At 33.4% G+C, this 10,000-nt stretch overlaps 14 non-coding genes across 14 annotated transcripts; all 14 read right to left on the bottom strand.

Annotated features, from left to right (window-relative positions):
* Window positions 1-253: 253 nt before the first annotated feature.
* Window positions 254-325, bottom strand: TRNAW-CCA (transfer RNA tryptophan (anticodon CCA)). The gene has a single exon. It is a non-coding gene; the product is annotated as a tRNA-Trp (tRNA).
* A 574-nt stretch (window positions 326-899) lies between these two features.
* TRNAW-CCA (transfer RNA tryptophan (anticodon CCA)) lies at window positions 900-971 on the bottom strand. The gene has a single exon. It is a non-coding gene; the product is annotated as a tRNA-Trp (tRNA).
* Window positions 972-1,544: 573 nt separating this feature from the next.
* TRNAW-CCA (transfer RNA tryptophan (anticodon CCA)) lies at window positions 1,545-1,616 on the bottom strand. The gene has a single exon. It is a non-coding gene; the product is annotated as a tRNA-Trp (tRNA).
* A 566-nt stretch (window positions 1,617-2,182) lies between these two features.
* On the bottom strand, window positions 2,183-2,254 carry TRNAW-CCA (transfer RNA tryptophan (anticodon CCA)). The gene has a single exon. It is a non-coding gene; the product is annotated as a tRNA-Trp (tRNA).
* A 1,210-nt stretch (window positions 2,255-3,464) lies between these two features.
* TRNAW-CCA (transfer RNA tryptophan (anticodon CCA)) lies at window positions 3,465-3,536 on the bottom strand. Its single transcript has one exon. It is a non-coding gene; the product is annotated as a tRNA-Trp (tRNA).
* Window positions 3,537-4,109: 573 nt separating this feature from the next.
* Window positions 4,110-4,181, bottom strand: TRNAW-CCA (transfer RNA tryptophan (anticodon CCA)). Its single transcript has one exon. It is a non-coding gene; the product is annotated as a tRNA-Trp (tRNA).
* Window positions 4,182-4,747: 566 nt separating this feature from the next.
* On the bottom strand, window positions 4,748-4,819 carry TRNAW-CCA (transfer RNA tryptophan (anticodon CCA)). Its single transcript has one exon. It is a non-coding gene; the product is annotated as a tRNA-Trp (tRNA).
* Window positions 4,820-6,020: 1,201 nt separating this feature from the next.
* On the bottom strand, window positions 6,021-6,092 carry TRNAW-CCA (transfer RNA tryptophan (anticodon CCA)). The gene has a single exon. It is a non-coding gene; the product is annotated as a tRNA-Trp (tRNA).
* Window positions 6,093-6,667: 575 nt separating this feature from the next.
* TRNAW-CCA (transfer RNA tryptophan (anticodon CCA)) lies at window positions 6,668-6,739 on the bottom strand. Its single transcript has one exon. It is a non-coding gene; the product is annotated as a tRNA-Trp (tRNA).
* A 574-nt stretch (window positions 6,740-7,313) lies between these two features.
* TRNAW-CCA (transfer RNA tryptophan (anticodon CCA)) lies at window positions 7,314-7,385 on the bottom strand. The gene has a single exon. It is a non-coding gene; the product is annotated as a tRNA-Trp (tRNA).
* Window positions 7,386-7,958: 573 nt separating this feature from the next.
* On the bottom strand, window positions 7,959-8,030 carry TRNAW-CCA (transfer RNA tryptophan (anticodon CCA)). The gene has a single exon. It is a non-coding gene; the product is annotated as a tRNA-Trp (tRNA).
* A 574-nt stretch (window positions 8,031-8,604) lies between these two features.
* TRNAW-CCA (transfer RNA tryptophan (anticodon CCA)) lies at window positions 8,605-8,676 on the bottom strand. Its single transcript has one exon. It is a non-coding gene; the product is annotated as a tRNA-Trp (tRNA).
* Window positions 8,677-9,240: 564 nt separating this feature from the next.
* Window positions 9,241-9,312, bottom strand: TRNAW-CCA (transfer RNA tryptophan (anticodon CCA)). The gene has a single exon. It is a non-coding gene; the product is annotated as a tRNA-Trp (tRNA).
* A 564-nt stretch (window positions 9,313-9,876) lies between these two features.
* Window positions 9,877-9,948, bottom strand: TRNAW-CCA (transfer RNA tryptophan (anticodon CCA)). Its single transcript has one exon. It is a non-coding gene; the product is annotated as a tRNA-Trp (tRNA).
* Window positions 9,949-10,000: the final 52 nt, after the last annotated feature.

Below are 10,000 nucleotides of genomic sequence, written 5' to 3'. Positions count from 1 at the left end.
AAAACTTAATCATAAAGAAACCAAGAGTACAGAGTATGCTTCAATGTCAAGATATGGTGATGTCAAATTAACTGGATATTTTTTGTATAAGTAGTATGAGAAATGAGCAGAATGGGCATTTATTATGAAACTGTGCAGGTGATATAGTTATCCCTGTGAGCCAATATCACATTACAGAAGGTGGATGACAGACTTGGCAATTTGTTTCTTTTATGGTGTTTCATTTGGTAAATTTCATCTTCAAAATGGTAATTGACCCCAACGTGATTTGAACACGCAACCTTCTGATCTGGAGTCAGACGCGCTATTGTTGCGCCACGAGGTCATTTATGAGCAATAGTTTGTTTACTGATTGCGGTGCTTTAGACGATAAATATACTTTCTGTAAAAACTGAATCAAGAATTTGGTTATTGATAAGCAAACGAGCCCACATCTTTGCTTCCATAACCAAAGAATATGACTGTTTGTCTTTTCCTTAAATGTAGTCATTATTCTTAGCAAAATAAGTAAGCTGAAAGGAAAAATTGATCAAAAAAATCAAATTACTTCTAAATGTCTTACAAAATAAAGTAATTGTTGGTGTTAGCACTTATGTAAAATTTTGAAGATGTAAGTTACCGGAATTGAAATGATGCAATATGAAACAAAACTTAATCATAAAGAAACGAAGAGTACAGAGTATGCTTCAATGTCAAGATATGGTGATGTCCAATTAACTGGGTATTTTTTGTATAAGTATTATGAGAAATGAGCAGAATGGGCATTTATTATGAAACTGTGCAGGTGATATAGTTATCCCTGTGAGCAAATATCACATTACAGAAGGTGGATGACAGACTTGGCAATTTGTTTCTTTTATGGTGTTTCATTTGGTAAATTTCATCTTCAAAATGGTAATTGACCCCGACGTGATTTGAACACGCAACCTTCTGATCTGGAGTCAGACGCGCTACTGTTGCGCCACAAGGTCATTTATGAGCAATGGTTTGTTTACTGATTGCGGTGCTTTAGACGATAAATATACTTTCTGTAAAAACTGAATCAAGAATTTGGTTATTGATAAGCAAACAAGCCCACATCTTTGCTTCCATAACCAAAGAATATGACTGTTTGTCTTTCCTTAAATGTAGTCATTATTCTTAGCAAAATAAGTAAGCTGAAAGGAAAAATTGATCAAAAAAATCAAATTACTTCTAAATGTCTTACAAAATAAAGTAATTGTTGGTGTTAGCACTTATGTAAAATTTTGAAGATGTAAGTTACCGGAATTGAAATGATGCAATATGAAACAAAACTTAATCATAAAGAAACGAAGTGTACAGAGTATGCTTCAATGTCAAGATATGGTGATGTCCAATTAACTGGGTATTTTTTGTATAAGTATTATGAGAAATGAGCAGAATGGGCATTTATTATGAAACTGTGCAGGTGATATAGTTATCCCTGTGAGCAAATATCACATTACAGAAGGTGGATGACAGACTTGGCAATTTGTTTCTTTTATGGTGTTTCATTTGGTAAATTTCATCTTCAAAATGGTAATTGACCCCGACGTGATTTGAACACGCAACCTTCTGATCTGGAGTCAGACGCGCTACCGTTGCGCCACGAGGTCCTTTATGAGCAATAGTTTGTTTACTAATTGCGGTGCTTTAGACGATAAATATACTTTCTGTAAAAACTGAATCAAGAATTTGGTTATTGATAAGCAAACAAGCCCACATCTTTGCTTCCATAACCAAAGAATATGACTGTTTGTCTTTCCTTAAATGAAAAGTCATTATTCTTAGCAAAATAAGTAAGCTGAAAGGAAAAATTGATCAAAAAAATCAAATTACTTCTAAATGTCTTACAAAATAAAGTAATTGTTGGTGTTAGCACTTATGTAAAATTTTGAAGATGTAAGTTACCGGTATTGAAATGATGCAATATGAAACAAAACTTAATCATAAAGAAACCAAGAGTACAGAGTATGCTTCAATGTCAAGATATGGTGATGTCAAATTAACTGGGTATTTTTTGTATAAGTATTATGAGAAATTAGCATTTATTATGAAACTGTGCAGGTGATATAGTTATCCCTGTGAGCAAATATCACATTACAGAAGGTGGATGACAGACTTGGCAATTTGTTTCTCTTATGGTGTTTCATTTGGTAAATTTCATCTTCAAAATGGTAATTGACCCCGACGTGATTTGAACACGCATCCTTCTGATCTGGAGTCAGACGCGCTACCGTTGTGCCACGAGGTCATTTATGAGCAATGGTTTGTTTACTGATTGCGGTGCTTTAGACGATAAATATACTTTCTGTAAAAACTGAATCAAGAATTTGGTTATTGATAAGCAAACAAGCCCACATCTTTGCTTCCATAACCAAAGAATATGACTGTTTGTCTTTCCTTAAATGTAGTCATTATTCTTAGCAAAATAAGTAAGCTGAAAGGAAAAATTTATCAAAAAAATCAAATTACTTCTAAATGTCTTACAAAATAAAGTAATTGTTGGTGTTAGCACTTATGTAAAATTTTGAAGTTGTAAGTGACCGGAATTGAAATGATGCAATATGAAACAAAACTTAATCATAAAGAAACCAAGAGTACAGAGTATGCTTCAATGTCAAGATATGGTGATGTCAAATTAACTGGGTATTTTTTGTATAAGTATTATGAGAAATGAGCATTTATTATGAAACTGTGCAGGTGATATAGTTATCCCTGTGAGCAAATATCACATTACAGAAGGTGGATGACTGACTTGGCAATTTGTTTCTTTTATGGTGTTTCATTTGGTAAATTTCATCTTCAAAATGGTAATTGAACCCGATGTGATTTGTACACGCAACCTTCTGATCTGGAGTCAGACGCGCTACCGTTGCGCCACGAGGTCATTTATGAGCAATGGTTTGTTTACTGATTGCGGTGCTTTAGACGATAAATATACTTTCTGTAAAAACTGAATCAAGAATTTGGTTATTGATAAGCAAACAAGCCCACATCTTTGCTTCCATAACCAAAGAATATGACTGTTTGTCTTTTCCTTAAATGTAGTCATTATTCTTAGCAAAATAAGTAAGCTGAAAGGAAAAATTGATCAAAAAAATCAAATTACTTCTAAATGTCTTACAAAATAAAGTAATTGTTGGTGTTAGCACTTATGTAAAATTTTGAAGATGTAAGTTACCGGAATTGAAATGATGCAATATGAAACAAAACTTAATCATAAAGAAACGAAGAGTACAGAGTATGCTTCAATGTCAAGATATGGTGATGTCCAATTAACTGGGTATTTTTTGTATAAGTATTATGAGAAATGAGCAGAATGGGCATTTATTATGAAACTGTGCAGGTGATATAGTTATCCCTGTGAGCAAATATCACATTACAGAAGGTGGATGACAGACTTGGCAATTTGTTTCTTTTATGGTGTTTCATTTGGTAAATTTCATCTTCAAAATGGTAATTGACCCCGACGTGATTTGAACACGCAACCTTCTGATCTGGAGTCAGACGCGCTACTGTTGCGCCACAAGGTCATTTATGAGCAATGGTTTGTTTACTGATTGCGGTGCTTTAGACGATAAATATACTTTCTGTAAAAACTGAATCAAGAATTTGGTTATTGATAAGCAAACAAGCCCACATCTTTGCTTCCATAACCAAAGAATATGACTGTTTGTCTTTCCTTAAATGTAGTCATTATTCTTAGCAAAATAAGTAAGCTGAAAGGAAAAATTGATCAAAAAAATCAAATTACTTCTAAATGTCTTACAAAATAAAGTAATTGTTGGTGTTAGCACTTATGTAAAATTTTGAAGATGTAAGTTACCGGAATTGAAATGATGCAATATGAAACAAAACTTAATCATAAAGAAACGAAGTGTACAGAGTATGCTTCAATGTCAAGATATGGTGATGTCCAATTAACTGGGTATTTTTTGTATAAGTATTATGAGAAATGAGCAGAATGGGCATTTATTATGAAACTGTGCAGGTGATATAGTTATCCCTGTGAGCAAATATCACATTACAGAAGGTGGATGACAGACTTGGCAATTTGTTTCTTTTATGGTGTTTCATTTGGTAAATTTCATCTTCAAAATGGTAATTGACCCCGACGTGATTTGAACACGCAACCTTCTGATCTGGAGTCAGACGCGCTACCGTTGCGCCACGAGGTCCTTTATGAGCAATAGTTTGTTTACTAATTGCGGTGCTTTAGACGATAAATATACTTTCTGTAAAAACTGAATCAAGAATTTGGTTATTGATAAGCAAACAAGCCCACATCTTTGCTTCCATAACCAAAGAATATGACTGTTTGTCTTTCCTTAAATGAAAAGTCATTATTCTTAGCAAAATAAGTAAGCTGAAAGGAAAAATTGATCAAAAAAATCAAATTACTTCTAAATGTCTTACAAAATAAAGTAATTGTTGGTGTTAGCACTTATGTAAAATTTTGAAGATGTAAGTTACCGGTATTGAAATGATGCAATATGAAACAAAACTTAATCATAAAGAAACCAAGAGTACAGAGTATGCTTCAATGTCAAGATATGGTGATGTCAAATTAACTGGGTATTTTTTGTATAAGTATTATGAGAAATTAGCATTTATTATGAAACTGTGCAGGTGATATAGTTATCCCTGTGAGCAAATATCACATTACAGAAGGTGGATGACAGACTTGGCAATTTGTTTCTCTTATGGTGTTTCATTTGGTAAATTTCATCTTCAAAATGGTAATTGACCCCGACGTGATTTGAACACGCATCCTTCTGATCTGGAGTCAGACGCGCTACCGTTGTGCCACGAGGTCATTTATGAGCAATGGTTTGTTTACTGATTGCGGTGCTTTAGACGATAAATATACTTTCTGTAAAAACTGAATCAAGAATTTGGTTATTGATAAGCAAACAAGCCCACATCTTTGCTTCCATAACCAAAGAATATGACTGTTTGTCTTTCCTTAAATGTAGTCATTATTCTTAGCAAAATAAGTAAGCTGAAAGGAAAAATTTATCAAAAAAATCAAATTACTTCTAAATGTCTTACAAAATAAAGTAATTGTTGGTGTTAGCACTTATGTAAAATTTTGAAGTTGTAAGTGACCGGAATTGAAATGATGCAATATGAAACAAAACTTAATCATAAAGAAACCAAGAGTACAGAGTATGCTTCAATGTCAAGATATGGTGATGTCAAATTAACTGGGTATTTTTTGTATAAGTATTATGAGAAATGAGCATTTATTATGAAACTGTGCAGGTGATATAGTTATCCCTGTGAGCAAATATCACATTACAGAAGGTGGATGACTGACTTGGCAATTTGTTTCTTTTATGGTGTTTCATTTGGTAAATTTCATCTTCAAAATGGTAATTGAACCCGATGTGATTTGTACACGCAACCTTCTGATCTGGAGTCAGACGCGCTACCGTTGCGCCACGAGGTCATTTATGAGCAATGGTTTGTTTACTGATTGCGGTGCTTTAGACGATAAATATACTTTCTGTAAAAACTGAATCAAGAATTTGGTTATTGATAAGCAAACAAGCCCACATCTTTGCTTCCATAACCAAAGAATATGACTGTTTGTCTTTTCCTTAAATGTAGTCATTATTCTTAGCAAAATAAGTAAGCTGAAAGGAAAAATTGATCAAAAAAATCAAATTACTTCTAAAAGTCTTACAAAATAAAGTAATTGTTGGTGTTAGCACTTATGTAAAATTTTGAAGTTGTAAGTGACCGGAATTGAAATGATGCAATATGAAACAAAACTTAATCATAAAGAAACCAAGAGTACAGAGTATGCTTCAATGTCAAGATATGGTGATGTCCAATTAACTGGGTATTTTTTGTATAAGTATTATGAGAAATGAGCATTTATTATGAAACTGTGCAGGTGATATAGTTATCCCTGTGAGCAAATATCACATTACAGAAGGTGGATGACAGACTTGGCAATTTGTTTCTTTTATGGTGTTTCATTTGGTAAATTTCATCTTCAAAATGGTAATTGACCCCGACGTGATTTGTACACGCAACCTTCTGATCTGGAGTCAGACGCGCTACCGTTGCGCAACGAGGTCATTTATGAGCAATGGTTTGTTTACTGATTGCGGTGCTTTAGACGATAAATATACTTTCTGTAAAAACTGAATCAAGAATTTGGTTATTGATAAGCAAACAAGCCCACATCTTTGCTTCCATAACCAAAGAATATGACTGTTTGTCTTTCCTTAAATGTAAAGTCATTATTCTTAGCAAAATAAGTCAGCTGAAAGGAAAAATTGATCAAAAAAATTAAATTACTTCTAAATGTCTTACAAAATAAAGTAATTGTTGGTGTTAACACTTATGTAAAATTTTGAAGATGTAAGTTACCGGAATTGAAATGATGCAATATGAAACAAAACTTAATCATAAAGAAACCAAGAGTACAGAGTATGCTTCAATGTCAAGATATGGTGATGTCAAATTAACTGGATATTTTTTGTATAAGTAGTATGAGAAATGAGCAGAATGGGCATTTATTATGAAACTGTGCAGGTGATATAGTTATCCCTGTGAGCCAATATCACATTACAGAAGGTGGATGACAGACTTGGCAATTTGTTTCTTTTATGGTGTTTCATTTGGTAAATTTCATCTTCAAAATGGTAATTGACCCCAACGTGATTTGAACACGCAACCTTCTGATCTGGAGTCAGACGCGCTACTGTTGCGCCACGAGGTCATTTATGAGCAATAGTTTGTTTACTGATTGCGGTGCTTTAGACGATAAATATACTTTCTGTAAAAACTGAATCAAGAATTTGGTTATTGATAAGCAAACGAGCCCACATCTTTGCTTCCATAACCAAAGAATATGACTGTTTGTCTTTTCCTTAAATGTAGTCATTATTCTTAGCAAAATAAGTAAGCTGAAAGGAAAAATTGATCAAAAAAATCAAATTACTTCTAAATGTCTTACAAAATAAAGTAATTGTTGGTGTTAGCACTTATGTAAAATTTTGAAGATGTAAGTTACCGGAATTGAAATGATGCAATATGAAACAAAACTTAATCATAAAGAAACGAAGAGTACAGAGTATGCTTCAATGTCAAGATATGGTGATGTCCAATTAACTGGGTATTTTTTGTATAAGTATTATGAGAAATGAGCAGAATGGGCATTTATTATGAAACTGTGCAGGTGATATAGTTATCCCTGTGAGCAAATATCACATTACAGAAGGTGGATGACAGACTTGGCAATTTGTTTCTTTTATGGTGTTTCATTTGGTAAATTTCATCTTCAAAATGGTAATTGACCCCGACGTGATTTGAACACGCAACCTTCTGATCTGGAGTCAGACGCGCTACTGTTGCGCCACAAGGTCATTTATGAGCAATGGTTTGTTTACTGATTGCGGTGCTTTAGACGATAAATATACTTTCTGTAAAAACTGAATCAAGAATTTGGTTATTGATAAGCAAACAAGCCCACATCTTTGCTTCCATAACCAAAGAATATGACTGTTTGTCTTTCCTTAAATGTAGTCATTATTCTTAGCAAAATAAGTAAGCTGAAAGGAAAAATTGATCAAAAAAATCAAATTACTTCTAAATGTCTTACAAAATAAAGTAATTGTTGGTGTTAGCACTTATGTAAAATTTTGAAGATGTAAGTTACCGGAATTGAAATGATGCAATATGAAACAAAACTTAATCATAAAGAAACGAAGTGTACAGAGTATGCTTCAATGTCAAGATATGGTGATGTCCAATTAACTGGGTATTTTTTGTATAAGTATTATGAGAAATGAGCAGAATGGGCATTTATTATGAAACTGTGCAGGTGATATAGTTATCCCTGTGAGCAAATATCACATTACAGAAGGTGGATGACAGACTTGGCAATTTGTTTCTTTTATGGTGTTTCATTTGGTAAATTTCATCTTCAAAATGGTAATTGACCCCGACGTGATTTGAACACGCAACCTTCTGATCTGGAGTCAGACGCGCTACCGTTGCGCCACGAGGTCATTTATGAGCAATGGTTTGTTTACTGATTGCGGTGCTTTAGACGATAAATATACTTTCTGTAAAAACTGAATCAAGAATTTGGTTATTGATAAGCAAACAAGCCCACATCTTTGCTTCCATAACCAAAGAATATGACTGTTTGTCTTTTCCTTAAATGTAGTCATTATTCTTAGCAAAATAAGTAAGCTGAAAGGAAAAATTGATCAAAAAAATCAAATTACTTCTAAATGTCTTACAAAATAAAGTAATTGTTGGTGTTAGCACTTATGTAAAATTTTGAAGTTGTAAGTGACCGGAATTGAAATGATGCAATATGAAACAAAACTTAATCATAAAGAAACCAAGAGTACAGAGTATGCTTCAATGTCAAGATATGGTGATGTCCAATTAACTGGGTATTTTTTGTATAAGTATTATGAGAAATGAGCAGAATGGGCATTTATTATGAAACTGTGCAGGTGATATAGTTATCCCTGTGAGCAAATATCACATTACAGAAGGTGGATGACAGACTTGGCAATTTGTTTCTTTTATGGTGTTTCATTTGGTAAATTTCATCTTCAAAATGGTAATTGACCCCGACGTGATTTGAACACGCAACCTTCTGATCTGGAGTCAGACGCGCTACCGTTGCGCCACGAGGTCATTTATGAGCAATGGTTTGTTTACTGATTGCGGTGCTTTAGACGATAAATATACTTTCTGTAAAAACTGAATCAAGAATTTGGTTATTGATAAGCAAACAAGCCCACATCTTTGCTTCCATAACCAAAGAATATGACTGTTTGTCTTTCCTTAAATGTAGTCATTATTCTTAGCAAAATAAGTAAGCTGAAAGGAAAAATTGATCAAAAAAATCAAATTACTTCTAAATGTCTTACAAAATAAAGTAATTGTTGGTGTTAGCACTTATGTAAAATTTTGAAGTTGTAAGTGACCGGAATTGAAATGATGCAATATGAAACAAAACTTAATCATAAAGAAACCAAGAGTACAGAGTATGCTTCAATGTCAAGATATGGTGATGTCCAATTAACTGGGTATTTTTTGTATAAGTATTATGAGAAATGAGCATTTATTATGAAACTGTGCAGGTGATATAGTTATCCCTGTGAGCAAATATCACATTACAGAAGGTGGATGACAGACTTGGCAATTTGTTTCTTTTATGGTGTTTCATTTGGTAAATTTCATCTTCAAAATGGTAATTGACCCCGACGTGATTTGAACACGCAACCTTCTGATCTGGAGTCAGACGCGCTACCGTTGCGCCACGAGGTCATTTATGAGCAATGGTTTGTTTACTGATTGCGGTGCTTTAGACGATAAATATACTTTCTGTAAAAACTGAATCAAGAATTTGGTTATTGATAAGCAAACAAGCCCACATCTTTGCTTCCATAACCAAAGAATATGACTGTTTGTCTTTCCTTAAATGTAGTCATTATTCTTAGCAAAATAAGTAAGCTGAAAGGAAAAATTGATCAAAAAAATCAAATTACTTCTAAATGTCTTACAAAATAAAGTAATTGTTGGTGTTAGCACTTATGTAAAATTTTGAAGTTGTAAGTGACCGGAATTGAAATGATGCAATATGAAACAAAACTTAATCATAAAGAAACCAAGAGTACAGAGTATGCTTCAATGTCAAGATATGGTGATGTCCAATTAACTGGGTATTTTTTGTATAAGTATTATGAGAAATGAGCATTTATTATGAAACTGTGCAGGTGATATAGTTATACCTGTGAGCAAATATCACATTACAGAAGGTGGATGACAGACTTGGCAATTTGTTTCTTTTGTGGTGTTTCATTTGGTAAATTTCATCTTCAAAATGGTAATTGACCCCGACGTGATTTGAACACGCAACCTTATGATCTGGAGTCAGATGCGCTACCATTGCGCCACGAGGTCATTTTTGAGCAATGGTTTGTTTACTGATTGCGGTGCTTTAGACGATAAATAT

This window comes from Pseudophryne corroboree, chromosome 6 (assembly GCF_028390025.1).
Source record: "Pseudophryne corroboree isolate aPseCor3 chromosome 6, aPseCor3.hap2, whole genome shotgun sequence".
NCBI classification, from domain to species: Eukaryota; Metazoa; Chordata; class Amphibia; order Anura; family Myobatrachidae; genus Pseudophryne; species Pseudophryne corroboree.
Note: the sequence above shows the minus strand (reverse complement) of the source record. Positions and strands in the feature narration are given on the sequence as shown.